Consider the following 27,550-nt stretch of genomic DNA (forward strand, 5'->3'; position numbering starts at 1 on the left):
TATTTCTCTGATCTATAACAGAATCTTATGAGTTTGCGCTCGGTGACAACCAGTTGTAAAGGAACTAGAATGAAACAAATTACAGCTATGAATAGAGCAGGAACCAGTGAATATGATGAACCAATGGCAGCGCCTGTAAGGTCATCCAGTAGAGGGCATGGAGATGTTTGAGAGCGTGTTATCCATCACACGGCTCCCCTGAGATCGCACAGCGTTCCACAGGGCTTCGATTACATGCATTTCTCAGGTTTTATCACGACACGCTGCATGTGAAAGAGCCAACAGCCATCAGAAATCATGAGAACTGCATTCAGTGGCAACTTCAACATATTTCAGTGAGCCGTGGGACGGCATGCAAGCTCTTATCAGAGCTATTTTTTATGCGTTTAATTACCAACTCGAGATACATTTTCCCTTGCTGAAAATACTGATTGTAGCTAGCCGTAATAAAACCAGATTAATGAGGCAATGTAGTAATCAATGCCGGGACAGAAAATAAGGATAACTTTTTAATCATCTTCCCAGGGGAAAATTATGGTCAAGAATAATTTCCTACTCCGCAAGTTAATAAAAAAAAGCATGAAAGAAAGTGTAAAGGAAAAGCTACTGAATTTTCTCTCACTGGATTTCTGAAGTATCTGCTATAAAAGTTGAAACAGTAAAGAATAAGAAAATGTAAAAATATTCAGCACCTACAATGTTTAAATTTTTGCACAGCAGTGGAAAATGAAAAAGGGTTTTCAAGCAGCATAAGTCATTCAGAGTAACAATATTTCATATAACAAAAAAATCTTGTCAGACATACTTTTTTAGACTATTTAAGGATCACAATGCACCCCTCAAATTAATTGTCATCTTAAATCTTTACCAATCTTTGCCATGATCCTTCAAACCACTAGGTTTTCCCATTTGACAGCAAGACATTTTTAATCATTTAAAGCGCAATAAAATTTAGCATGATCACGTAATCTTTTCTCTATATATTTTAATAAGTAGGTCAGAATAAGTATGTTGTTATGACATAAATATATATTTTCATACTGTATGTGTTTTATATGTTTTCAGTGTTGGGGTAACGCAGTACAAGTAACGCAAATTACGTAATCAGATCTTTATTACAAGTAACTAGTAAAGTTACTTTTCCAGAAGAGTTACTTTGTTTTCCCATTATTGACTGAGAGCTTTTGTGTTGTCATGTTGAAAGTAAGTGTTGTGTGCACTGTGTGAACATTGTAGACAAAATAGAAACGCAATATAGTAATGCATTATTTTAAGTAACTTGTACCAACACTGTCTGTTACGCTGAATGACAATGGAACAGTATTTTGACATTTTATGTTCACAAAAGTTATTTTAAACATTAAAGCAGATACTATTATGTATGTAAAATCACTCTTATAAATGTAATTTGATGCTCCTCATCTTTGACCCATGCTGTGAGAGAGTCTCATACACATATAGCCTGTGCGTGAGATAATGTTATTCTATGTAATAAACCCTTCAGAGAAAAAAACCCTCATAACAAATGGTCAGATATTCTCCAGGAGTGACTTCATATCCAAATAGTGTTGCTTCATTACGTCTGACAACATTCTTGTAAAATTAGATAATTTGAAGGAAATGAGGGAATAAACAATCCATGAGTGCGTTCGGATTGATTTTCCATTGACTTCAGGCATGACTATATAAATACGCACTGATAATGTGAGTTGATAAATCCACTGTGCTCAGGAAATAGGTGTATCATTATGTTGAAAAGTGGCTTATTTGCATGCATATGGTAAGTTGTTAATTGTAGAGGTGTTGGCTAGCATTACTGCACATGTGCGGCCTTCTTTTAAGGGCAGACTCGTTCCCCACGTTCACCATCAATGGGCCTTTAATAATATTTCAGAAAGTTTAATTATGAAAAATGAATAGATTCAAAGCACTTTGGTTGCGTTTTATGAAGGTTGTAGTGAGACATCCAAAAACAGCCATTCAAGCTAATTATAGAGTAGCAACGCGCCGGCACGAAAACGCGGTTTGTTTGGCATTGAAAAACATGACACGCTAAATGAGCGGCGCTCAGACTGTCAGCAGGCACTCGAGAGCTCCTCATTACTGCCTCCTCCTGCCTTTCTCTGATCTACACAAACTGACTGACTCAGGTCATCTGTAGGGCGCTTGGCGTGATGTGCGTGCTTCACTGTAGGAAAGACAGTTTCAGATTGTTGTGCAATGGGAAAAGTATGTCAGGACCCATCTACATCTGCCTTTTTCTAGTATTCAGGGCATATGAACTGCGTAACTATACAACCTATCTGTGTCTGTCCGTTCCTTTGAACCTTTTCGGGCATTTCTGTTGTCAGTCTACAGCAGTCAAAGCCTCAAATTGTGCAGAAAACCCCAGAGAGAAGCGCAGAGATTCACGCTGTATCACTGCTAAAGATGAGAAAATCAGAAACTGAGGAAATAATCAAACAGACTCTCCTGTCTTGCCTTTTCCAACTCATTTTCATGAATGTGTGTGTGCGCGCGCGCGTTTTTGTGACAAATGAGGACATAAATTTGTATAATGACTCAGGTATGACACAGGTATTACAAGGTGAAGGTGACTTTTCAGGACATTGGCCCATGTCCCCACTTTTCAAAACACTTATAAATCATACAGAGTGAGGTTTTTTGGGGTAAAGTAGAAATGCACAGTCTCCTGTGAGGGCTAAGTTTAGGTGTAGGGTAGGTGTAGGGCAATAGCACATACAGTTTGTACAGTATAAAAACCATTACGCCTATGGGATGTCCCCACTTTTCACAAAAAAGTGTGTGTGTGTGTGTGTGTGTGTGTGTGTGAATACAAAAACAATTTTGAACTTGGAGATCAAATGGATGAATGTATATTTATTATTATTTTTATTATTAATATTATTATACACACATATACATAATATATTATTGGTTTTATTAATTATTGTTGTAATATACACTGTATTATATAAAAACAACATGTTATGTTACTTTTAGAATTCTCTCTCCCTCTCTCTCTATCTACCTATCTATCTGTCTATATATATAGTTGTATTTAGTGTACATTGTCTTTATATATATAGCTGTAACGGGGCGAACGAGACGTGAGACGTGCGGATCCAAGTGCAAGCTTTTATTTATAAACATAGTCAATAAACAGGCAGGGTTAAACAATGGCAAACAGATATGGTGCGGGCAAGACACAGAGCAATCCTAGGGCTAGCGAGAGTCGACGATAGGCGAACAATATCCAACAGGGCAAGGCAGAGAGATAATCCAGGTATACGAGCAGTAGTCCAAGAGAGGTGCAAACAGAGTCCAAACGGCAAGGCAAAGGGGTAAATCCAGGAAACACGGGCAAGAATCAAAACACTAGAAAAACACACAAGGCAAGACTACGACAACAAAGTGGGTTCCGTATCGCAGCTAAAACTAGGAGAGTTATAAATGCAGAACAATACTGGAACTAAACAGAAAAACACAGAATGGCTCGATAAGGCAGCTGACACTAGGGGAGTGATAAACGCAATACAATACTCGGCAGAGAGGAAGAGGAAGTCCATGGTTTATGTAGGGTGTGTGATCAGTGCAATCAGCTGTGTGTGATCAGTGCAATGGATGATGGGAATTGTAGTCTGAGGTGGCGTGCAACAGTTAGTATAGTGCAAGAGTCTCTGTGGTGAGCGAGTGACCTCTGGTGGTGAGTTAACGGACGTTCATAGACCAGATTGAAAAATTATTGATTTTTCTTTTATGCCAAAAATCATTAAGATATTAGATCATGTTCCACGAAGATAGTCATCCTACCATAAATATATCAAAACTGCACTTTCGATTAGTAATATGCTTTGCTAAAAACTTCATTTGGACAACTTTAAAGGCGATTTTCTCAATATTTAGATTTTTTTGCACCCACAGATTTTCAAATAGTTGTATCTCGGCCAAATATTGTCTTATCCTAACAAACCATACATCAATGTAAAGCTTGTGTACTCAGCTTTCAGATAATGTATAAATCTTATCAAATCAAAACATTGACCCTTATGACTGGTTTTGTGCTCCACGGTCACATACTATCAAAAGGCTGTAACTGTATGTATATATTATTAGTTGTATTTATTATGCATTTATTTAGTGAGCTTTTATTTTTGATGTCACTAATTGAGATAAATGCTGTTCTGATTTTAATACTAAATACAGATAACCACATAAATAATGTGAAATAACGAATAAGGTCATTACCATCACTGCACCATGGTCCTCCCACATTCACAATGTTTTCATCAGCATAATTAGTTTAAATATTAGAAGCTACAGTTTCAAAGTACAGCATTATTTTTTAAATATCATAAATGTTCTCCATCTGTCTCTACTGGCCTGTAATTTATGGCTATTATAATGATTTAAGAGTAGGTAATTTCATGGCGTCTCGTCATGAGGAGCGGCAAGGCCGTCTCATTTTTCTCATAATGTCAAGAGATGGCGGCGGTCGGCCTTGCTGTGCTTAAGGCAGTGTAAATCCGCTGAACGCTGGGCATACGTGAGAATGTCATGCCATTTCACGCCATCAGTGAGCTACGACTCCAGCTTTACATTATCTGAACAAAACTGTAGGTGAACACAAGCTTGGCTACCATGGAAATAGTAAAGCACTAAAAACTTTCAAAGGAAAAATCAGTGATGTCTGATGCTTGAAAAGAGGAAAAGTCTTTAGTTTACCAAAACATTGCATCTGTGCAGTGCTTTCAGCAGCCCTGAGAAGAACACTCTCTCTGTTCAGGTATAGACTGAACACATGGGCTGAATAAAAATGAAACACCACATAAGTCTGACCTCAAAGCTTTCAGGTATTTTTTAGCCCAAATTTAGTCCCACTCCCTCACTAACCCGATTGCAGCATCAGCCATACATCACCAGCATCACTCCTATTCAGTTAAGATAGACATGCTTCTTCCTAACAAATAAATAATTAAAGAAAAAACTAATATATTCATTTGTCAATTAATTGAATTAAATATGTTCCAGCCAAAAAAGATGACCACTTCCAGAGAATATTGATTCTTCCTTTCTTCTCTTGGAGTTTGGAAATCAAACACAATGCTGTTATTATATATTGTGACACGTGTCCCGGGCACCTATCAGCGTCGCCCTGAAAACGGAGGAGATTCACCTGCTCCCAATCACCGTGGGCTGATCGGTCCCAGCTGATACGGCTTAGGAGAGGGCTACAAAAACCGCGACACAACACACTCCAGGAGGAACGACTCCTGAGAGAAGCCGACTAATGCTGTGCCTTTTGTCCCCACAGACAGCAGTTGACAGACCAACCTGCCACCCGAGCACAGGACACAGAGCACCCTGCACTCAGCCGGCCGGCGAACAGGATCACCTTGCACTGAAGACGGACACGAGACACGTTGGCGCTTTCACAGACTCTCACTCATTTAATAAACACACCCTCCGGGGACTTTTTTGCACTTCCACCTGTCGTGTGATTCTTCAGCCCGCCACAATATATATATATATATATATATATATATATAAATGCTATTCATATTAAAATATACCTCTTCTATGATGATTGTTTAATTTCTGTCTTTTTTTTTTTTTTTTTTTTTCACCAAAAATATCATGGTAATACAAACTGTCCGGATGTCATAAGGAAGAAAAAGACCTGAGAGGAGAACCTTAAGTAGTTTTAAAAATATATATATTATTATTATTATTTTTTATTTTTTTTAGAAAATAAAATAAAACTGCTTCACATATGTCAAAAACATTTGTCTTAACTCATATAACCAATCTTCGCAAAAATTAAAACAGGAAATTATGCAATGGAAAGGATTGTGTGTGAGAGTTTCTTAAATATCAGATACTTTTTCATTTTTATGGAAAGGCAAGGTCATTCCAGGTTGTAAAATGTCATGTGGTGCAACAAGGAAACATGTTCTCTCATTGAATCACACTACTGTATTACCATAAAGTATTGTATTAAAGAGACTAATATGTACAGTTACATTTTAAATGAGCTCCCACATCCTGCTAGTGTCACAGATCAACCAGGCTCTCACCCCAGCCAATCAAAGCGAGCACCCTCACCCGAGTTCTAATTAATACACCTGCACATCATCATCACCTCATCAAGGCTCTCCATAAAACCACACACCTCACCACAGCCAAACGTCCGGTCTCGTTGATACGAAGTGGACTCCTGCAAGTATATGCTGATACTTACCTGTTACTTACCTGCCTGTGAACTTACCTCTTGTCCTTTCTCCGAGTGTTGTCATCCGTGTCCTGGATCCCTGTTTGTCATTGGAGCTTCATGACGAAGCGTCGAGGTGTGTGGTTCCAGTTCATCCACGAGCTCCTGTTGAAGAATGCCACGGTTCAGTGGGAGTCTCATTCCCATCATACAACATCTCTGCATCTGAAACTCAGCGTTGTTATCCCCTGCTTTCGCTCATCTGTACAATTAACCTTACCTTTTATTACATCCTAAGTGTTCCGTCTGCTTCTGTAACCGCTAGAGGGTTTAAAACCTATTGCTCATCTCTTGATGATATAATCCATTTCTGAATTAATGGAACATATGCAGTGAGTACACATAGATGCTGAAAGATGTTATTTCAGACTCACAAAAATATGATTCACCTGCCAACTTTCACATTAGAGATAGTAAAAGGACCGTTGGATCCTGTAGAGACTGACACCCAGAAAAACTACATTTCACTCTTGAAGAGAATGATTTCATTACACTGAAGTTTAGAGAGTATCTAAAGCAAAGTGAAAATGATCCCCGGCAGAGTGAGGAAACATCGCACCATATGTTGACTCTTCACCCCAGCAGAACATCTTCTGAGACTCTTTGCCACTTCACATTTGGTGCCCACAGAGCATCTGTATCTCTCTGCCACAGCAGGTAATGTGCATTAGCAGGTGCGTATGTTACTTTCCAAAATGCCTCTGTAACTCTTTGAAACATATGGCACTGGCGTCACTCCTCTGCAGCTACGTGGAACACCAGAGATAAAGTTTTCACACATTTCATATGCATTTTCCAGAACAACGATGCCAAGTCGACTGCCAATGAGTCTCATCACCCCTCACCAAGCTGCATGACAAGGCTGTCAAAGGATTAACAAATATGACTTATTAGGTACGACATGTACCGTGTTACGTTTTATCTGTATATTTATTCTCATGCTAATGAGTAATTGAAATAAAGCTACTTAGCATCAGGTTGAAGTTGTTATGCAATCTCTGTTATTTTTGTTCTGCCTAAAGATATTAATGGCATAGCACATGAAATGGCATTTGCAATATTTAATCCTCATTGTTATATATTTTTGAATGACACAATAATCATTTAGGGCAGGACTTAATTTTAGCAACACCAGCTCATTGAAAAACTGTACCTGGCTGAGTTGGGGAAGTTACTTTTAAAAGTAATGCATTACAATATTTCAAGTAACTAATTGAGTTTATGGAAAGCATTGCATTGTGTTATTTATCTGTTACTTTTTGTTACATGAGGCTGGGCTTGCTTATTTGTTTTTTGTTTTTTTTATAACAAAATCCTCAAAAGTTATATTTTTGGCAACCGTAAAGACCATTTCGCACCAAAAGTGAAATTATTTATTTGGAAAAGTAACTCAGAAATTTTGCTATATATTAAAAGTAATGTTACTTTACTAGTTACTTGATAAAAGTAAACCGATTATGTAACTCAGGTTACTTGTAATGCTTTACCCCAAACACTGGTGCCTGGTGCCGGCATTTCTGCAAAATTATATTCTGCTGCTTGTTGCACATTTTGCAACACTTTCTAAGTGAAATGTCCAGTGGGTGGCGCTAAAGCATGTTCAGTTTTAACCAAAACTGATGAATGTGATTCTGGCTATGTTTTATTATGCTGGTTGTTGTACGAATCATGGCAGTTCTAAAATCAAATAGTGAATGGCGTTAAATATTAATGCGTTATCGTATTTGGAAATAACATACCAAACGTGAGATAAATACACATTTCACAAAGCAACAATAACATTTTATCTTGCTTCAAGTCTTTGAGCTCTTTTATCATGACTCATGTTTCGCAGGATTCATACTCGAGTGCATCGCATAGGAAGTGCATTGCTGTACCAGGTGCGCTACAGAGCAGCTTTACTATGTCAGGAAAGCCATATCTATGAAGCTGATAATGTGATGTAAGTGTCAAAAAGTATTAGTTTGCAAATCACGCACTAAAGTGAAAGTATTTTGTGGTCAAAACACAGTATTGTTCAAGGAATTGCACGAAAATAAGTCTTTATTAATTAATGATCTGCTCCTGTAATCAATTTGTGTGACAAGAATGAAAGTTGTTGGTGTTTTACTGACAGTAGTGTTCATTTCAGCTGGAAACTTCTATTGGTCCATTTTTGGACGTTTGCAAAAGTGTAGGTACATGTATGTTTTTCCGTTGAGCTTGGGTTGGATTTTATATATATCTTAATTTCATAGGAAAGTGAAAAGTGATGTTATTGTTTTTGGCCTCTCTTTAGTTTTAGAGCCGGAGAAGGTTATGACATATTGATGAATTATGGAAACTTTTTTTCCTAATGCAGACTTAATGAGTTCTCATTTATGTTTCATCTAAGTATTAACTTCAGAGAAACATCAGTCAGAACTTACAAGTACAAAAATAAATTTGAATAGCTCAGATCATTTGGTTTTGGAAGCAGCTGATGATTAATGTTTACATAAATTCATACTGAAAAATCAGCAAATCTAAACAGTTTGTGATGTGGAAATATCTTCTGAAACACCAGAGGAGACAAATGTGCACGTGCTCCATTAGTCCTCCATGTAATCTCATTACTGTCTAGGAAAAAGAATTAAGTTATTAGAAAGATCTCATTTGTGATCTTTCTTTACTCTTGGGAGATGTATTAAGAGGTTAAATTCTAATTTCAAGTCCTTAACATCAGCTGTATACGGATGTCTGCAAAGGCTCTAGTTTCATTCAACTGTTTAAGTTAAAGTTACAGCTAATTCCCATTGACTCTGGGTGAGAGAGTGTGTAAATAGGTCTAATATGGAGCGAACGCTCTCCAGAGGCGGGTCTCTTTGGCTCTGAGCCACTAGTCTTAAACACTATTCACACCGCACCGTCAAATGCTTACTGACATTCTCTTTCTCCAGCTAATTTAGCTCCAACAAGCCATGTTAAAGGCGAGAGGTTGGGTCTTCAATGACGCCAGACACAAAACTATTATGTACAACAACAGTTGCATTGTGACAGAAGTGGAGGAGACACGATAACAGCCTTACGGTGCATTGAATAAATAACTAAAAGAATGAAACCCTCAATTTTATCTCAAGCACTCATGAAGAATGGCACAAACACTCAAGAGATGACGCATCTGCCATCAATGTATGTACAAATGTTATGTTGAGATAATCTAATCGTTTTCATAACCGTCAAGATGAGAGTAGTTGTGTGTGCCATGACCTTGAAGGTCATGGCACATGACCTTCAAGTAAAGCTCTCTCAGACTAAAAGAAAATAGTGAACTAAATAGAAGTGTGATTTAGAAAATGAAGTAGCATACCATAATAATGAATGCAGAATATTGTTGCGTACATCATGTTAGCGTGCATGGCCAGACTGTATATTAATCATGACATTGCGGGCAGAGGCTGCAGCCTTTCCTGACTCGAGCAGATGTTGTAAATCCAGCATTATTCCGGTGAGGAAGGTGCCCTCCAGCCGGTTTCTGTCTGCTGCACTGGTAATGGTTTGTTTCCATTCCTGGCGCATTGGACAATAAGCCTGCATGCACTTGCTCAGACCTTTATCATCGCAATATGAGGTACTGTGGCATTTCCATTGAACCCAAGATTAGGCTCAAATGTCTCTTTCTCGAAAAGTATCATGACCCTGTGTCCAAAGACCTATGAGTTAAACTGAAGGGAGCTACATGGGGTTAAATATATTTAGCGTGTTATATATGTGCCCCCAGCACTCTCTGAACTCTGGATATTGGATTTGTCTAGTGAACATCCTAACAATTGAGATAAGAACTCTCCAAGGATCATTTTTTCTTCGCATTCATGGGAATATTGATTAGACATTTTTTGATGCAAATTGAATGGCGCTTTGGAGAGAAGCTTACAGTTAAAGCAGTATTTCAACCCATTGCAAACCCATTTATCAATGTTTTGAAGAATGTTCCACTGCATATTGTGAGCAGGGAGTTTTAGTCTAAGACTTCTGTGCTGTATTCCAATACCATTCCTACATTCTGCAGTTTCTTCACATGAGAAACAGTAAAACTTTAAATAAGAAGTCTTCAATTCAGGAGTTTCGTTGCTGTTGTTTCAAATTTGCAATTGCAATAAAAATGACACGGGAGATATATGCTCGCAATTGATGGAAAAAAGTTAGAATTGTAAGATTAAGAGTTGCAATTCTTTATTTTTTATTCAGTGGCTTCCATACAAATGTCTTAATTATCATTTTCAGAAGGGCATAAATTTGGAGCCAGAAAACAAGTATGACAATATGGCTTAATGTGAATATTAAACCTCAAAAGGCAATGATTTAATGCAATATATGCATTTGCTGTATGTTTCAAAATAAAAACATGGCGCTGCTGTGCATTCCACAAGCTTGTTGTTTCAATGTAGTTCACAATAAGTGAATACTGCAAATTTATATTGTGTTTATCTTCCTCATCTGTTTGAATGAACAGCTGGAAGTACTGAAGACCTGCTAATTATTGGTAGTTTGGTTACACAATAAATCTGACATTTAATTTAAAATATAAATGGTTACATAATTATTACATAAATACATCTTATAGCAGAAAGAGTAAAAAAAAAATCTGTGATAGTAAATAAAAACAGTATGCCTTCAGAACATCTATACCACGTTCTTCTACTGTATGTGCATTCTTCAAACCGTTTGTATTAGTAGATCTAACTGAGGTGAAACGTCTTGCTCAAGTGCACATTGGTGATAAATTCACCCCTTGTCAGGTTCAAACCTACAGTAACAACCTTCCGGTTATCAGATCGTTAAGCACTGTGCCACACCACTCCAGATTGATTACTTCATTACATTTCCTATTTAATTGACCAATCCAAGTCATATGAGACTAGAAACAGTGGCGTATGAACTGCACGCTGCATTGGACCTGCACTTGCCGATAAGCAAGCGTTTTGTAATTTACAAATATGTGTAAACATCTGAGTGACCCGTTATTAATTAAATGCCATTGGTATTGAACCTGAATTTATGTTTATGAAAGTAAGTGATTAAATGGAAAATAATGCATGCATCGCATTCGAGTGTAAGAGCTGTTCAGCTCGAGGAGCTCATTCATTCTGGCTGTCATAAACGCTGTTGCGACTACAATGAGATCAGACAACCGCATCCATCACTGTTCTACCAGTGACATCCTCATAGTTCCTTACCCCACTATCCAGCTCACTTACTCTCTCTCTCACTCTATTTGACAGAGTTTGTTCAATGGTTCTTCCCATCTGAAAGCGCCCAAGCTTCTTTGGGATGCACATCCAGCATGGGTAAGAAATGTGAGTTATAAACTTGCAATTGTGAGTTAACATCTTAAAACGGCAAGATCAAGCTAATTATGATATAAAAAGTCACTAATACATTTTTTTATTTTTTTGTGGCAGAAACATGCTTCCATATTATAAAGCTGTTCCTCGCTGATGTACATGACATGTACGTGATTGAAATCAAAGGCACACAAATCACCTACTGAAGAAAGGAGCTCACATTTTATCTTGGAAAACTGACTGTCACCAAGTTTATCTGATGATTTTAAAAAAACATCAGGTAACAATGCATGCAGAATATTCCTGGCATTAATTCACCAAGGTGAAAATATGAAGAAAAATTCTAATGTATCAGACATCACAGTGCAAACCAAACACTGAATTGTATTGTGTGTCATGCAAGCAAATGGATTCGCTGTCCTGTGGCTCGTGTTGAGCAGTTCAATCGGGAAGCGCAGATCCACACACAGCAGTGAAACAGGTCTGCTTTTTGTGCTCAAACAACACTTTATGCATGTTTTTACTCAATACAATATTATTAATAAAGGGCCTGTTGAGATGCTATTAAAATGGCCTTTCATGTCAAACGCCTGCTCTGCAAAACTCTGACTGCGCTGCAGATTGTGCTGGAGTCGATGCAGGAGTCCATCTCTAGGGAAGCCCAGAAGACAACGGCTCTTCATGAGAAAAACTAAAAGGCAAGAATCAGTCAACGGATCTAACCCACTGTGACAGACAAACACACACACCTAACCAAAAAAACATGTAAGAAAGACCTTCACAATCTGAGGCCCCCTTACCGAAAAATCGACTGGCTCTTGTTGAGAAAATTACCTGACATCTAATTCAAGAGAATATTTCCCCCAGGATCCAACTAAAGACAGAAGCTCCACTTTCTGGTCAATGGCTGACAAAAGAAGCCCTGTCCGCAAATGATGCCGACCTTGAGGAGGGCCCTATGTGTTTTTCCACCCAAATTCCGTTTTAACATTTTATTTTTTCCCAATTTAATTTTTCTGGAGTCTGTTTTAATAGTTAAATTTAAGTTTATTAATCAAAAAGCATTGAAATCATGAAAATTCTAATTTTAGGGCCCTATGAAATGTTTAGTTTTTTCTCAATTTCTGTTTTATTTATTATTATTTATTTATTTATTTATTTAAATTCTGTGTTTTCCATTTTAATTTTGTTTTCTGGATTTTATTTTAATGGTTTAATTAATTTTTAATAATCATTTTTAATTAATAGTATTTAATTACAAACAAACTCTTTCATTTTCATCATCAACAAAGTACTGCACAGCAGAGGTTTACTGTTAAAATTAAAAAACATGGAAGAAAATATGTGTGTGTCAGTCCTGTGTCTTGTTTCCCCCTCCTCTCGTGCCCATATTTGGTTAGTTCCTGTTCCTGTCCTCGTTTGTTCTCATTAGTTTATTAGTCCCCAGCCCTGTGTCATTAATTATCTAGTTTTCTCCTGTGTTCATAAGCCCTGTGTTTCCCTGCCTCTTTGTCAGGTCTGATCGTCTTCATCTGTGTCTCCTGCGATCCCTGAGTTCTGATCAATAAAATTTCTAAGTTTAAGAAGTTAGAATAGTACTTCACAATTTCTTCAAGTTTAACCAAACTTTTATTTTGCCGGGTTGCCGTGAAGGGTTTTGTTTGTGTGTGTATATGATATGACAGTAGTTTTTCTCAAAAGAAGGAGTGACTCGTGAAATGCTCAATTGCTCATTATGTTACTGTCAGAGCAGTTCTGGAGATATCAGTATTCATATTTAAACAGTCTTTGGTAACACTTTCTATGAAGACCATAGTTATAATACGTTATACAGGTATTCCTAAGGAATTATAATGAATGCATAATGCATTATAAAAACCTTATAGTATGTTATATCATCTTATAAATAATCATAACAACAATTATAATGCATTATAATGCTTACTTTTAAGATTATGATTATTTATAAAACGCAATGAACATATTAAATGGTGTTCATTTAATGAGAAAAAGTATTATTATTATTACTATACTTAAAAGTGGTCTTTGATTGCTTTAAGTAGCATAAGAAAGATGGCAAGATATGAGACGTATAATACATTATAACTATGAGAAATATAATCCATTGTAACTTAAGTGGATGCAACGTGTTCACTGTGTGTTATAAATCACCATACTCTTAAAAGCTACAACCACAAATAAGTAAAAATTATAATACATTAAAACTATTCTTACGAATATTCATAATGCAATATACATTCATTATAATGCCTTAAGAATACCCTTATAATGTATTATAAATATAGGCTTCATAGAAAGTGTTACCTAGTCTTTTTGCAGTTTAATATTCACAGACAGCTGATTTACGTGTACTGGCCAACTTTTGATTTATTAATTCAAAATTTACCAAATTCCGTTACATTCCGCATTATACAGTCAATTCCATTTTTATGATTGGATTCTGCGATTCCATTCCATTTTACGTGTCGCCCTAAGGGAAGTTTCATTGCAAACGTTCAGAAAAGACGGATCAAAACAGCTACATATTTTTTCCAAGACCAAAGCTCCCACCACTGTCCAAAAAAAAAAAAAAAACATACTACGCAGGAGCAGTTGGAACAACGCAGAATCCCAAAGATCCCGCTGAGACTCTTGAGAAAATACATAAGCCCCCCGGTGTTCACCGTACTATCAGACTTCAGCACAGACTCTAGCTACACTTGTTTGCTCGTCTTAAACTGTCACTTACACTGTCAAACAGCTAAAGCCCTGTATTTGAAGTTGTGTTACAGAGAAGCCAGCTACGTTTACATGCAGAGCAATATTCAGACTGCTGGCCTGTTCTAACCGAGCTGTTTGTCTATTACTGTTCCAGCCATTTCATTCCATTCACATTTGCATTTACATGGAAAAGACAACATCCTGCACCATTACTGCCACCAAAGATGCTCTGTCACTTGCCATAAAATGCTAGAAAAACTAGAGTAGAAAGTCGAGATGGTCATATAGTCATGAAGGAGATTGATATGTTAAAGGTGATGCATTACAAAGGATTGGTCAAAATAATGTATGGATCTATGGATAAATCCTTCACAATAAGATCAATAAAATGCATTTCGAAAATGGGATGAATTTTCATTTCGTGCAGACTTTAAAACGTGTTTGCATGCTGATAGTCTGCTGTACTAATAGTGAACACGACAAAACACTCACCGAGATCTTTGCCGCTTAATTCATTTCATTTAAAGCACCATGCACTGCCATGGCCATCAAAACAGTGATTGTGTATAAAATCACCTCGTTTAAATTGAAAGACACTGACAGACATCAAATCTCCCGCTGTGATCAATGTTCCCTTTATTATGCACAATCCACAGGTTTATTTGTGAGGTGTTTCTGAGAGATTTTTGTTTATGACTTGCTGTTTATTACTAGCTCCCGGGCGTCTGTCGAAACACAGCAGTCAGATGAATGCTTCAATAAATAGTTGCAGCACAAAAGGTCTCAACTAACAGTAGGATGTTGTGAACTAGATGTTTCTTACAATATTTATGATCTAATTATGAACTTTTGAACAAGGGAGTGAAAAGCACTTCGTGAGTCCAAGACCTCAAGTTACACTGAAGCGTATCGTGCTGGTATTTAATGCAGTCTTAGACGTTGATATATTTATGCAAAAAAAGGTTATAGTTGTTTTATCTTTTTATGTGTTGAATATAATATTAGGTACCTTATTAAATGTACCCATATATGTTTAAAAGAATTTACTTTGAAGAATGCTGGTAAACAAACAGTTGATGGTAGCCATTGACTTTCATAGTATGGAAAAAAAAAACTATGGAAGTCAATGGCTACCAGCAACTGTTTGCAACAGAAATTCTTCAAAATGTCTTCTTTTGCATTCAGCAGAAGGAAGGAACTCATACAGGTCGAGGGTCAGTAAATGATAACTGAATTTTCATTTTTGGGTGAATTATCCCTTTAAACACAAAATTCATGCAGTGAGACCAACCCAATCTCATGGAAAAATTACTCTAAACCGCTAAATCAGCAGAGCGTAAGCAGATCATAAAAAATCATACGAATGAAATCGTCACCAACAGACCTTTTTTATATTTCTAGGGATCTCAGTGGAAGTTGGCATAAGCTTTGATAAGTGATGAACAAATATTTTTTTAGCTTCTAATTTGCTCTAATAGCAAAAGAAAAATTATATATAATTTTTAAGACTTTCCAAAAGAGTAAAAAATATTGAGAGATTGATTACGAGTGTTGGGGAAAGTTACTTTTAAGAGTAATGCATTACAATATTGAGTTACTCCCTAAGAAGTAACTAATTACACTGACCAAAATTATAAACGCAACCCTTGTTTTTGCCCCATTTTTCATGAGCTGAACTCAAAGATCTAAGACTTTTTTCTATGTACACAAAAGGCCTATTTCTCTCAAATATTATTCACAAATCTGTCTAAATCTGTGTTAGTGAGCACTTCTCCTTTGCCGAGATAATCCATCCACCTCACAGGTGTGGCATATCAAGATGCTGATGAGACAGCATGATTATTGCACAGGTGTGCCTTAGGCTGGCCACAATAAAAGGCCACTCTAAAATGTGCAGTTTTATCACACAGCACAATGCCACAGATGTCACAAGTTTTGAGGGAGCGTGCAATTGGCATGCTGACTGCAGGAATGTCCACCAGAGCTGTTGCCCATGAATTGAATGTTCGTTTCTCTGCCATAAGCCGTCTCCAAAGGCGTTTCAGAGAATTTGGCAGTACATACAACCGGCCTCACAACAGACCACATGAAACCACACCAGCCCAGGACCTCCACATCCAGCATCTTCACCTCCAAGATCGTCTGAGACCAGCCACCCGGACAGCTGCTGCAACAATCGGTTTGCATAACCAAAGAATTTCAGCATAAACTGTCAGAAACGGTCTCAGGGAAGCTCATCAGCATGCTCGTCGTCCTCATCGGGGTCTCGACCTGACTGCAGTTCGTCATCATAACCGACTTGAGTGGGCAAATGCTCCCATTTGATGGCATCTGGCACTTTGGAGAGGTGTTCGCTTCACGGATGAATCCCGGTTTTCACTGTACAGGGCAGATGGCAGACAGCGTGTATGGCGTCGTGTGGGTGAGCGGTTTGCTGATGTCAACGTTGTGGATCGAGTGGCCCATGGTGGCAGTGGGGTTATGGTATGGGCAGGCGTATGTTATGGACAACGAACACAGGTGCATTTTATTGATGGCATTTTGAATGCACAGAGATACCGTGACTAGATCCTGAGGCCCATTGTTGTGCCATTCATCCACGACCATCACCTCATGTTGCAGCATGATAATGCACGGCCCCATGTTGCAAGGATCTGTACGCAATTCCTGGAAGCTGAAAACATCCCAGTTCTTGCATGGCCAGCATACTCACCGGACATGTCACCCATTGAGCATGTTTGGGATGCTCTGGATCGGCGTATACAACAGCGTGTTTCAGTTCCTGCCAATATCCAGCAACTTCGCACAGCCATTGAAGAGGAGTGGACAACCTGATCAACTATGCGAAGGACATATGTTGCACTGCGTGAGGAAAAAATTGGTCACACCAGATACTGACTGGTTTTTGTTATTTAACTTATTTAATTATTGCAGGTTTGCCTTATGAGTTTGCTTTTCAGGAATACTGAATCTGGTTTTGTCCAAGTGAGGTGAGTCAATGCAAGTTAGGATTTAGAGCTAAACTACAGTAACATCATGTTCACAGAGCGCACACGACGTCTCTGCACTTACTCCAGATTTCTCTCAATGTGAAGACAGAGAGCTGTCAGTCAATAAATGGGAAGTAACTGTTACTTATTTGAAAAAGTTACTCAGATATTTTCTTGCAAGTTAAAAAGTAATGCGTCACTTTACTAGTTACTTAAAAAAAGTAATCTGATTACGAAACTCCCATTACTTGTAAAGCTTTTCTAGATTTATGATCTTAATTATGGTGGAAATGAATCATCACGGTTAGTGAAAAAGTTACAATTTGCCACGAGAGGGTCTTGGTGAGGCTCTAAAAACACACAATGCAGTTGCCAAATACATTTAAGTACTAATAGAAAGTCAATTATGGTTTGTTCTTACTGCTCTTTCATGTCAAAGTATATTTACACGTCAATTTTGTGTTCTGGAAATTGTTTAAATGGGCCGAGTTATCGCAGTCCATGCAAACGTGGCCGACATATATGTCCGCCAGGAAAGCTCGCTATCTGTCAATCTCTCTATGCCAGGGTACCTGTCAACAATCACTCAACTAATGAGCCTCTGTTTGGCCCTCAGAGGACACCGTAGTCATCTAACCCCGGAGCCATCTCCTGAATTTCTTAACAGGACTGGTGGGGAAAGTGATCTAACCTTTTATTTCAAGCAAATATCCCTCTACACACAGTGTTTCAGGCTGCGGGCTAATTTCCATTCCACTGCTCAGCGACCATTTTAAATGACCTGCCACTAAGATTAATCCTAACCAGGGAACCTTATAGTTCTCAACTGTGCCTCCATCTGACTCCTTATATTATGTACTGTTTGGAGCTATTATGGTTTAATATTGTAGGCAGATGATAATGTGAAGAATTTAACAATGTCAGCATGAAAGGTCAAAACCATCAAACTAACTGACGTTAGATGAATGGCAGAGAGGTCGCTTAACTGCGGGGTCTAGAGCATCTATAATTAAACATAAGAACCGTTTTAGAGGTTTGAATATAAGAGCAGAATCGAGGTGGCAGCGTAGGAAGCCCATGTTACAACCCATTCTGACTTTTAACACCCCTGTCTGCCAGAGCGAATGATACGCTGGCACTCTTTAATCTGAAAGCCGCCCCTGCTGCTTGAACACTGAAAATGTGTTCGGCCTGAAAGAGAAGAGGAATTATGAAAGCGAATGACTCACTTGGATCAAAGTCTGATAACTGCGCAATCAATCGGCTATCAGGCCATCACAGAAAACGAAGAGCATCCGACCACCAATGTGCTCCATCGATTATTGGGAGATGAGAATATTTTTTTATTTATTTTTTTGGTCAATTTTAACTTGTGTAATTCTCATTACTTGGAAAAGTAATAGCATGCTTCTCCTCAATTTGAGGTATCATTCATATCTGCAGCACACGTGCCAGTTTAATAAGGGTTAAGGGTTTGCTCTAAGTCTACTTTTAACCAATTACTCATTTTCACAGATATCACACTTCAGGGCCATCCATGGATTCACCAGAGAAAATGAGCCATTAATATTCGGTGTAATTTCCTGAAGTTTCAAGTTGGAACAGCTTTTTCACAACCAGTGACAGTTAACTCATAAATGTATTTCATATGCAATATTGTTACACAATAAAAATTAATTAATAAATAACAACTCTAGAGAAGCCTACGCTGTGCAAGTTCTGTGTCGTTTGCAGCATTATTCTGTCGCATTAAATGGTCTACACATTTGTCATGTAGATAAAATCAATAATAAAATGATAAAATCAATGCATACCATGCTCTACCATCACTACCAATGCAATTTTGCTATCAAACCACAGCTGTATCACCATATCCCTTTAGATTTAACACATTAACACTGCAACCAGCCGGATATTCAACTCAGATTTCTCAAGTCCAGCTGCTCTGAATTCTAATCAGCAATGACTTGTTAAGGCATGTAGTTTGATAGTTTAGTGGCAAATAGCTAATATCAAAACTACTATGGCATGTAAGGTTGTTAAGTGATAGTATACTGTTTTGTAAGCCACAAATCGATGTGTTTTCAACTTAAGTGAAGTACAGTACTACAGGTCCATGTAGGTCCGTGTACGTTTAGATCATTTCATTTCTTATTTGGAACGGAAAAACAGAAATGAGAAGACGGCTCGTTTGTCGTATTTTTGTTTAATTGAACAAACGGAAAACTTCTTTCAAATATTGAGGTTGATTTGAGAAATGCACCAAAGCGACTGACAAAAACTGTAAGACAGCTAATTTTACAGTAGACTAATATTCAGAATGTGATCAATGTCTTTTGCATAACGCCAGCAACTGCACACGGCCCTGTGAACGTATAGGAGAGCAGACCACATTTTTGAAACTGTTCTTTAAGCTATATTTTAGAACAAATGTTTGCATTCAAGGTTTTTTTATTTATTTATATATGGGGCCATTGGACAGCATGGGGGTTAGAGATTTGACCATTGTTTTATTGGAAAAGTGTTGTAATCATGTTTTTCATTCAAGGCTTTTTTTAATAATTTTTTTTTTTTTGGCATATTGATTGCCATTTGTATAAACACAGTTTTACTACAAATGCCATAGTTAAACTATAGTTAGCATAGCAGAACCATGGTTAATTTATGGTAATGATAAAGGGAAAAAATGTGGCGGAGTAAAAACAGAGTAGGATTTTTTTTTTGTCCTGGTGCATTGAGAAGAAAAAAAACTTAATTCATAGATTAAAACTTGTCAAGGCAATATGCAGAATGGGCATAGAAACATTTACTATGCACAGCCTTTGGAAAGAAAATGCAGGACAATATGAAGTATACAGTACAATAATGAAATTCGTTAAAGATACTGGATTAGAAGGGAGAATTTAGCTGTTTTTTGTTTTTTTGTTTGTTTCCCACTGCCCATGAGTGCTTCATACTCCAGTCCGGTTGGTGGTGGTAGTGCACCAAAAGTTGGCTTGCCAACCACCATAAAACCCCAATTAGGATATACAGCGAATTCATGACAATGTTTTACATTCAAGCTACCCATAAAATGTATAGTCAAAAGTTATTTAAAAGCATCTGGAACGCAATAAATAAAATTATATATTTAAATCATTTGCTGCATGGAATAAGAAATAGGCCAATAAATAGCCTGATTCACATATCAGAGAAAACTGCATTGCAGCAAATTCATTTTAAGGTATTCAGAACAGAGCAACATGAAACCAGAAAAAAAGCAGCTATATAATTATTGGACAAAGTTTTACATATCCTACCATTATAATTTGTGTTTTATTTTTTAATTTTATATACAATTACAAAATAAAACATAAATTGTAATCGGGCCTGTTTTAGGCTTTTCCTTATTTTTATAGCCTATTTTAGACGGTGATGACTCGCCATCTCCTCATTGGACATGCCTTCAATTAGAGAGAAATGCATCTTTACGGTTACATAATGACAGTTTTTGTTTTCGATTTGAATGATTTTGTTTTAAAATAGTAATTTAAAGCTTTCTGTATATATATATTTATCATATATGTGAGTCAATTCGCTGAGTTTCGGTTCATAATTGTGACGCGCTCTTGTTGAAGACAGAAAGCGCATAGGCCTAGGCCTACTCTGTTTCCTATTAATTTTATAAAAGCACAGTTTTGTTGATATTGTGAATGTAAGCATATTTAACATATAAAGGTAGACCCTTTACAGCTCAGAATTATATATTACGCCTTACCTTTATGAGCAAAAATTAAGGCGTATTTTAAGTAGTTTTTACTGTAAGAAAAAAATGCAAGTGAGCGTGCTGGCGCGCCTCCATGCCATATAAAAGCATGCTTTAGCTCCTCTCCGCACAAACTGTCTAACAGCGCACGGATATGGGTTAAACATTTAAACTAACCTTGTGATATGCTTGAACTGTTTTATATCTACAGATTTTATTTTAGGCAAGTCGTGTTGATTTGAGAAGGCTAAATTGATCAAACGTAGGCTGTGATCAACTGGCCCCTTGGTCGTTACTAAAAAAAAAAAAAAAAAAAAAAAAAAAAATTAGGCCTACATTTAACGAACAAAAAATGCTCCAAACGATTTTCTAAATTAACTTTATAAAAAAAACGAAACAAAATATAATAGGCTAAATAATAATAATTATTAATAACTTTTCCACTACATGCAAAACTGAACTATTTTAATAATAATAATAATAATTCATTACATTTATATAGAGCTTTTCTGCTTTCCTAAGCACTCAAAGCGCTCTACATTGTGAGGGGTGGTGTCTCCTCACCCACCACCAGTGTGCAGCATCCACCTGGATGATGCGACGGCAGCCATAGTGCGCCAGAACGCCCACCACACACCACCTTACTGGTGGAGAGGAGACAGAGTGATGAAGCCAATCAGTGTAAGGGATGATTAGGAGGCCATGATGGTCAGAGACCAATGGGGAAATTTGGCCATTTATCATTTATTTTACATTTATTTTTAATAGCTGAAATAGCAGTAGGCTATAAACTGTACCATTTTGTTGAGTTTAAATGGTGTGACACCCAACCCCCCCACCCACGCCTCTGCCTCCGCCTCCTGCAGGGGCCCCTGCTCTTCTAGACACGAGCGTTGTGTTTGTATATGTGCTGCATAACCGTGCAGCTCAGGGGCCCGTCCTTATAGCCTGCACTGGGGCCCGTCATAACCAACTTACGCCACTGGTTAATAATAATGTTTAAATGTATGTTGGCTTTCCCAAGTAAATTGTCATTATTTTTAAAAGTAATGTAAATTATTTATAACAGCTGTAGGTTTTTGGAGTAACCTGGATGACTGTGAGACTCCCGGCCTGTCTGAAATTTTGTCCCAGCATTAAATAATTTGTGAATATTACTATATTAGTAAATACTTGTGGCTTGGAACAGCTGGAAAATTAAAAGTGTACTGCAGTTCTGCGCTGGAGAAACTTGGATGACCGTAATCTGTGGGCGGTGGGCCCATGCTCCTCCTACTAATTATACACACACCTAATGCCTTTTAATATAAATAAAGGACAAGAGTGGGAAATGTCATGGACACATTATTATACTATTCAGGCCAATATTGATTTTTATTTGCACTTCACTTTTATCCAAATGAACAGAACTTTTTGCACAGCATTTATCAATGGGACATGCGATTATTATACAATGCTATAAAACCAAGAAATAATGTATTAGCATACTATAGCCTATATAGGCTAGCTCACATTATTATATTTCTGCTTCAAATGTTATGCGTAGGTAACTGTGAGTAGTGGTTTCAGACAATTTGTTATATATATAGTGCGATATTCTGCGCCGCATTCATAGGGACTTTTATTCTGCCTGACAGCATTTAAACCTGTACTGAAGGCGGAGCAATTTGGCCAATCAGATGAAAGGGGCGTGTCAGCACCGCCCACGTGTGCGAATGAAATATCGAAGCTATAAACCGTTTTGTGAAGCAAACGAAACATGAGAAATCAAGCCAAAATTTTGTTTTCCGTTTGTTCAATTAAACAAAAATACGAACAAACAAGCCATCTTCTCATTTCTCGTTTTTCCGTTCCAAATAAGAAATGAAATGACCCTGTACGTTTTGATAGTTTGTTTTTCGATTTGAAATTAAATAACGAGAAAACAGTCGTTTTTTCATTTGTTCAAAAAAGTGAAAAAACGAGACTTTGTCGGCGCCAGGGGGCATGCACAATTATTATTATTATTATTTATTTATTTTTACATTTTTGAGAGGGAAAAAAAAGATAGGTCACGTATAAGTGGGTAAATATTTATATAATATTTATACTAATGGATACATATAATTGCAGTATAATATAGGTTTAGCTATAAATAATCCAAAACAAAGCGAAACTGAAACCTCTCTCATTCGCACAAATCTTTCCATATACGCGATATAGGCCTATTTGAAGATATGTATTAGGTAAAATAGGTTTTGTAGTTCACGCGCGTTCCAGTATCGACGGAAAAAATCATAATAAGCACAAATATACTCTAAATTATTTATGTTATATAAAATGGGTGGATGACCGAACACACGCACAAGCCTTAAGGGCAAGTTATTCATCTATAGCTATTTATCAATACTTAGCATTGAGGGCTGCGCACACTCATAACATAAATCCTGGCCAAATGCACGTTCCCGGCTGATTAGCCAGTAAAAATTAAATCCACCCTAAACCGATTTGCATTTACAGGCTATTTGCAATGACCGTCCCATGTCCAAAACTGAGCTTATTGTCTAAAACAGTGCTCGAATTGAGGTAATTCCAACACTCTAAAAAGTTAAATACAACTCAATCAACTTCTGGGTCAAAACAACCCAATCGCTGGGTTTGTCCATATTTTACCCAGCATTTTTTTTTTGGGGGGGGCTGTGTTGCTATATATATATATATATATATATAATATATATATATATATATATATATATATAAAACTCCAACCAACACACTACAACCACAACTACAACTACAACCAACATTCCATGACACAACAACGGTATTATATACCATGACACTCGCTGTGAGAAATCTGCAAGCAAAGTGATACAAACAGTGAAAGACCTCTCAGCCAATCAGATTTGAGCACCAGAATAAAAATGTAGATAGATAAATGGCATGCTGAGTGCAGGCATGTCCAATAGAGCTGTTGCCTGTGAATTGAATGTTCGTTTCTCTATCATAAGCCATCTCCAAAGGCATTTCAGAGAATTTGGCAGTACATCCAACTGGCCTCACAACAGACCACGTGAAAACACACCAGCCCAGGACCTCCACATCCAGCATCTTCACCTCCAAGATTGTCTGAGACCAGCCACCCGGACAGCTGCTGCAACAATCGGTTTGCATAACCAAAGAATTTCTGCACAAACTCGTCGTCCTCATCGGGGTCTCGACCTGACTGTAGTTCGTCATCGTAACCGACTTGAGTGGGCAAATGCTCACATTCGATGGCGTCTGGACATGTCACCCATTGAGCATGTTTGGGATGCTCTGGATTGGCGTATTCCTGCCAATATCCAGCAACTTCGCACAGCCATTGAGGTGGAGTGGACAACCTGATCAACTATGCGAAGGAGATGTGTTGCACTGCGTGAGGAAAGTGGTGGTCACACCAGATACTGACTGGTTTTCAGACCCCCCCAATACAGTAAAACTGCACATTTTAGAGTGGCCTTTTATTGTGGCCAGCCTAAGGCACACCTGTGCAATAATCATGCTGTCTCATCAGCATCTTGATATGCCCCACCTGTGAGGTGGATGGATTATGTCGGCAAAAGAGAAGTGCTCACTAACACAGATTTAGACAGATTTGTGAACAATATTTGTGAGAAATAAGCCTTTTGTGTAGATAGAAAAAGTCTTAGATCTTTGAGTTCAGCTCATGAAAAATGGGGGCAAAAACAAAAGTGTTGCGTTTATAATTTTGTTCAGTGTTGATAGATAGATAGATAGCTAAAAAAAAAAAAAAAAGGCCAGGCACTAATGCATGCTTCTCTAGGATATATAAGCTTCTATAAGAACAAAAAAAAATGACCATTTGACACTGACATTTGACAGTGACCATGAGTTTCTATCATCATAATTTGAGCATTTCACAGTAACTACTGTGAAAAATCTTAAATAAGTATGACTTATGTATGTCTAAATGGCACTTTTTCATTAATTATGGCTTTCGTAAAAGTTTATGCAAGCTACTTTATTAAGAATCATATTTCTCTGAGTGCAGATTATGCGTGTGGCATCAGACAGTGAGAGAGACAGATTGTCGAGCATAACAGTGAGAAACACTGAGTCGGCTGCTGGAGAGAGGCTGATCTTCAAGCTGTCGGCTACAATTCTACAGTTTGATTATGGCTTTGAACTGCATATTTCAGCTGAAACCTGAGCTATGAAGTATAATGCTCTGAAAACCTGAGTCATAAATGACCAATTATAATGTAAGTTCATGTCAATACTGATAATGATATTATTCTTGTAACAACAAGGTCCGAATTAGCATATGTCAGTCATGGCTTGAGTTAATGGACATGGATAGAGTTCCTAATTTACAAGCTCTCAGAGCATGAATCGATCTTTACCTTGGCTAATCGCTGACAAACTGCCTGCTTTTCAGTCCCCTTGAGTGACAGTGGAATTACCTGCAGAACTGGAGCTGAGCCCTATATTCACAGGTTCACAGAATATATATGTGGGGCTTGAAAAAGGGCTTGATTGATGATCATAATGGAGGGAATCAGATATGGACTTCACTCAAGCTCACATAACTATGGAAAATAACAATGAAAAAAAAGGAGTTTGGAGAAATGTTGGAAGAACAGAGCATAACAGTTGCATGTTTAAACTTCCATATAGCTTAAAATTCACAGTGATGAGCAGTTCAATCACATTACATAAACAGCATTATACAGGTGCATCTCAATAAATTAGAATGTCGTGAAAAAGTAATTTTTTCTTGGAAGTTATTTCAAAAAGTGAAACTTTCATATATTTTAGATTCATTCCATGTGAAGTAAAACAGAAAGTTTTTTTGTTGTTGTTGTATTTTTTGTTGATGATTAGATGAAAGTCAACATCAGCTGATGAAAGTCAAAAATCAGTATCTCAAAATATTAGAATATTTACATTTGAGTTTCATTTAATGACATATAATATAATATATAATATATATATATAAATTCCGGTATCTCTTGTTCTTTGAAACCACAATAATGGAGAAGACTGCTGACTTGGCAATGATCCAGAAGATGAACATTGACGCCCTCCACAAAGAGAGTAAGTCACAGAGGGTCATTACTGAAAGATGTAGCTGTTTACAGAGTGCTGTATCAAAGCATATTAAATGCAAAGTTGACTGGAAGGAAGAATTTCGGTAGGAAAATGTGCACAAGCAACAGGGATGACCGCAAACTTGAGAATACTGTCAAGCAAAGCTGATTCAAACACTTGTGAGAGCTTCACAAGGAGTGGATTGAAGCTGGAGTCAGTGCATCAAGAGTCTCCACGCTCAGACGTCTTCAGGAAAAGAGCTACCAAGCCACTTCTGAACCAGAGACAACATCAGAAGAGTCTTACCTGGGCTGTGGAGAAAAATAACTGGACTGTTGCTCAGTGGTCCAAAGTCCTCTTTTCAGATGAAAGTAAATTTTGCTTTTCATTTGGAAATCAAGGTCCCAGAGTCTGGAGGAAGAGTGGAGAGGCACAGAATCCATGTTGCTTGAAGTCCAGTGTGAAGTTTCCACAGTCAGTGATGATTTGGGCTGCCATGTCATCTGCTGGTGTTGGTCCACTGTGTTTTCTGAAGTCCACAGTCAACGCAGCCATCTACCAGGAAATTTTAGAGCACTTCATGCTTCCTTCTGCTGACAAGCTTTATGGAGATGCTGATTTCATTTTACAGCAGGACTTGGCACCTGCCCACACTGCCAAAGGTACCAAAAGCTGGTTCAGTGACCATGGTGTTACTGTGCTTGATTGGCCAGCAAACTCGCCTGACCTGAATCCCATAGAGAATCTATGGGGTATTGTCAAGAGGAAGATGAGAGTCACCAGACCCAACAATGCAGATGACCTGAAGGCCGCTATCAAAGCAACCTGGGCTTCCATACCACCTCAGCAGTGCCACAAACTGATCACCTCCATGCCACGCCGAACTGAGGCAGTAATTAAAGCAAAAGGAGCCCCTACCAAGTATTGAGTACATATACAGAAAATTAACATACTTTCCAGAAGGCCAACAATTCACTAAAAATGTTTTTGTATTGGTCTTATGAAGTACTCTAATTTCTTGAGAGTGAATTGGTGGGTTTTTGTTAAATGTGAGCCTAAATCACCATAATTAAAACAACCAAAGACTTAAACTACTTCAGTCTGTGTGCATTGAATTTATTTAATACACGAGTTTCACAATTTGAGTTGAATTACTGAAATAAATGAACTTTTCCATTACATTCTAATTTATTGAGATGCACCTGTACCTTTTAGTTTGTTTCCTGATATGATCTGATTCAGAGCTAACTGGTTTGGTTCAAGGTTTAAAATTCTTTATGGAGGAATTATCTGTACAGTGAAAATAAACAGGAAAACCATTCAGAACCAAGGCATAAAAAGCAGGTGCATCACTGTAGGGGAGCTATATTGTTGAATTGAGTAAGGTAAGGATGATTTTAACACATTTTCTTAATGTTTCTTAGGAACGTAAGAGATCAATCTTTTT

At 37.6% G+C, this 27,550-nt stretch overlaps 1 protein-coding gene across 1 annotated transcript in view; it reads right to left on the reverse strand.

Annotated features, from left to right (window-relative positions):
• Positions 1-27,550, reverse strand: part of gfra4b (GDNF family receptor alpha 4b) — a 67,002-nt gene that overhangs the window by 38,122 nt on the left and 1,330 nt on the right. The gene's annotated exons all lie outside the window — the stretch shown is intronic.

This window comes from Barbus barbus (assembly GCF_936440315.1).
Source record: "Barbus barbus genome assembly, chromosome: 33".
In the NCBI taxonomy this organism is placed as follows: Eukaryota; Metazoa; Chordata; class Actinopteri; order Cypriniformes; family Cyprinidae; genus Barbus; species Barbus barbus.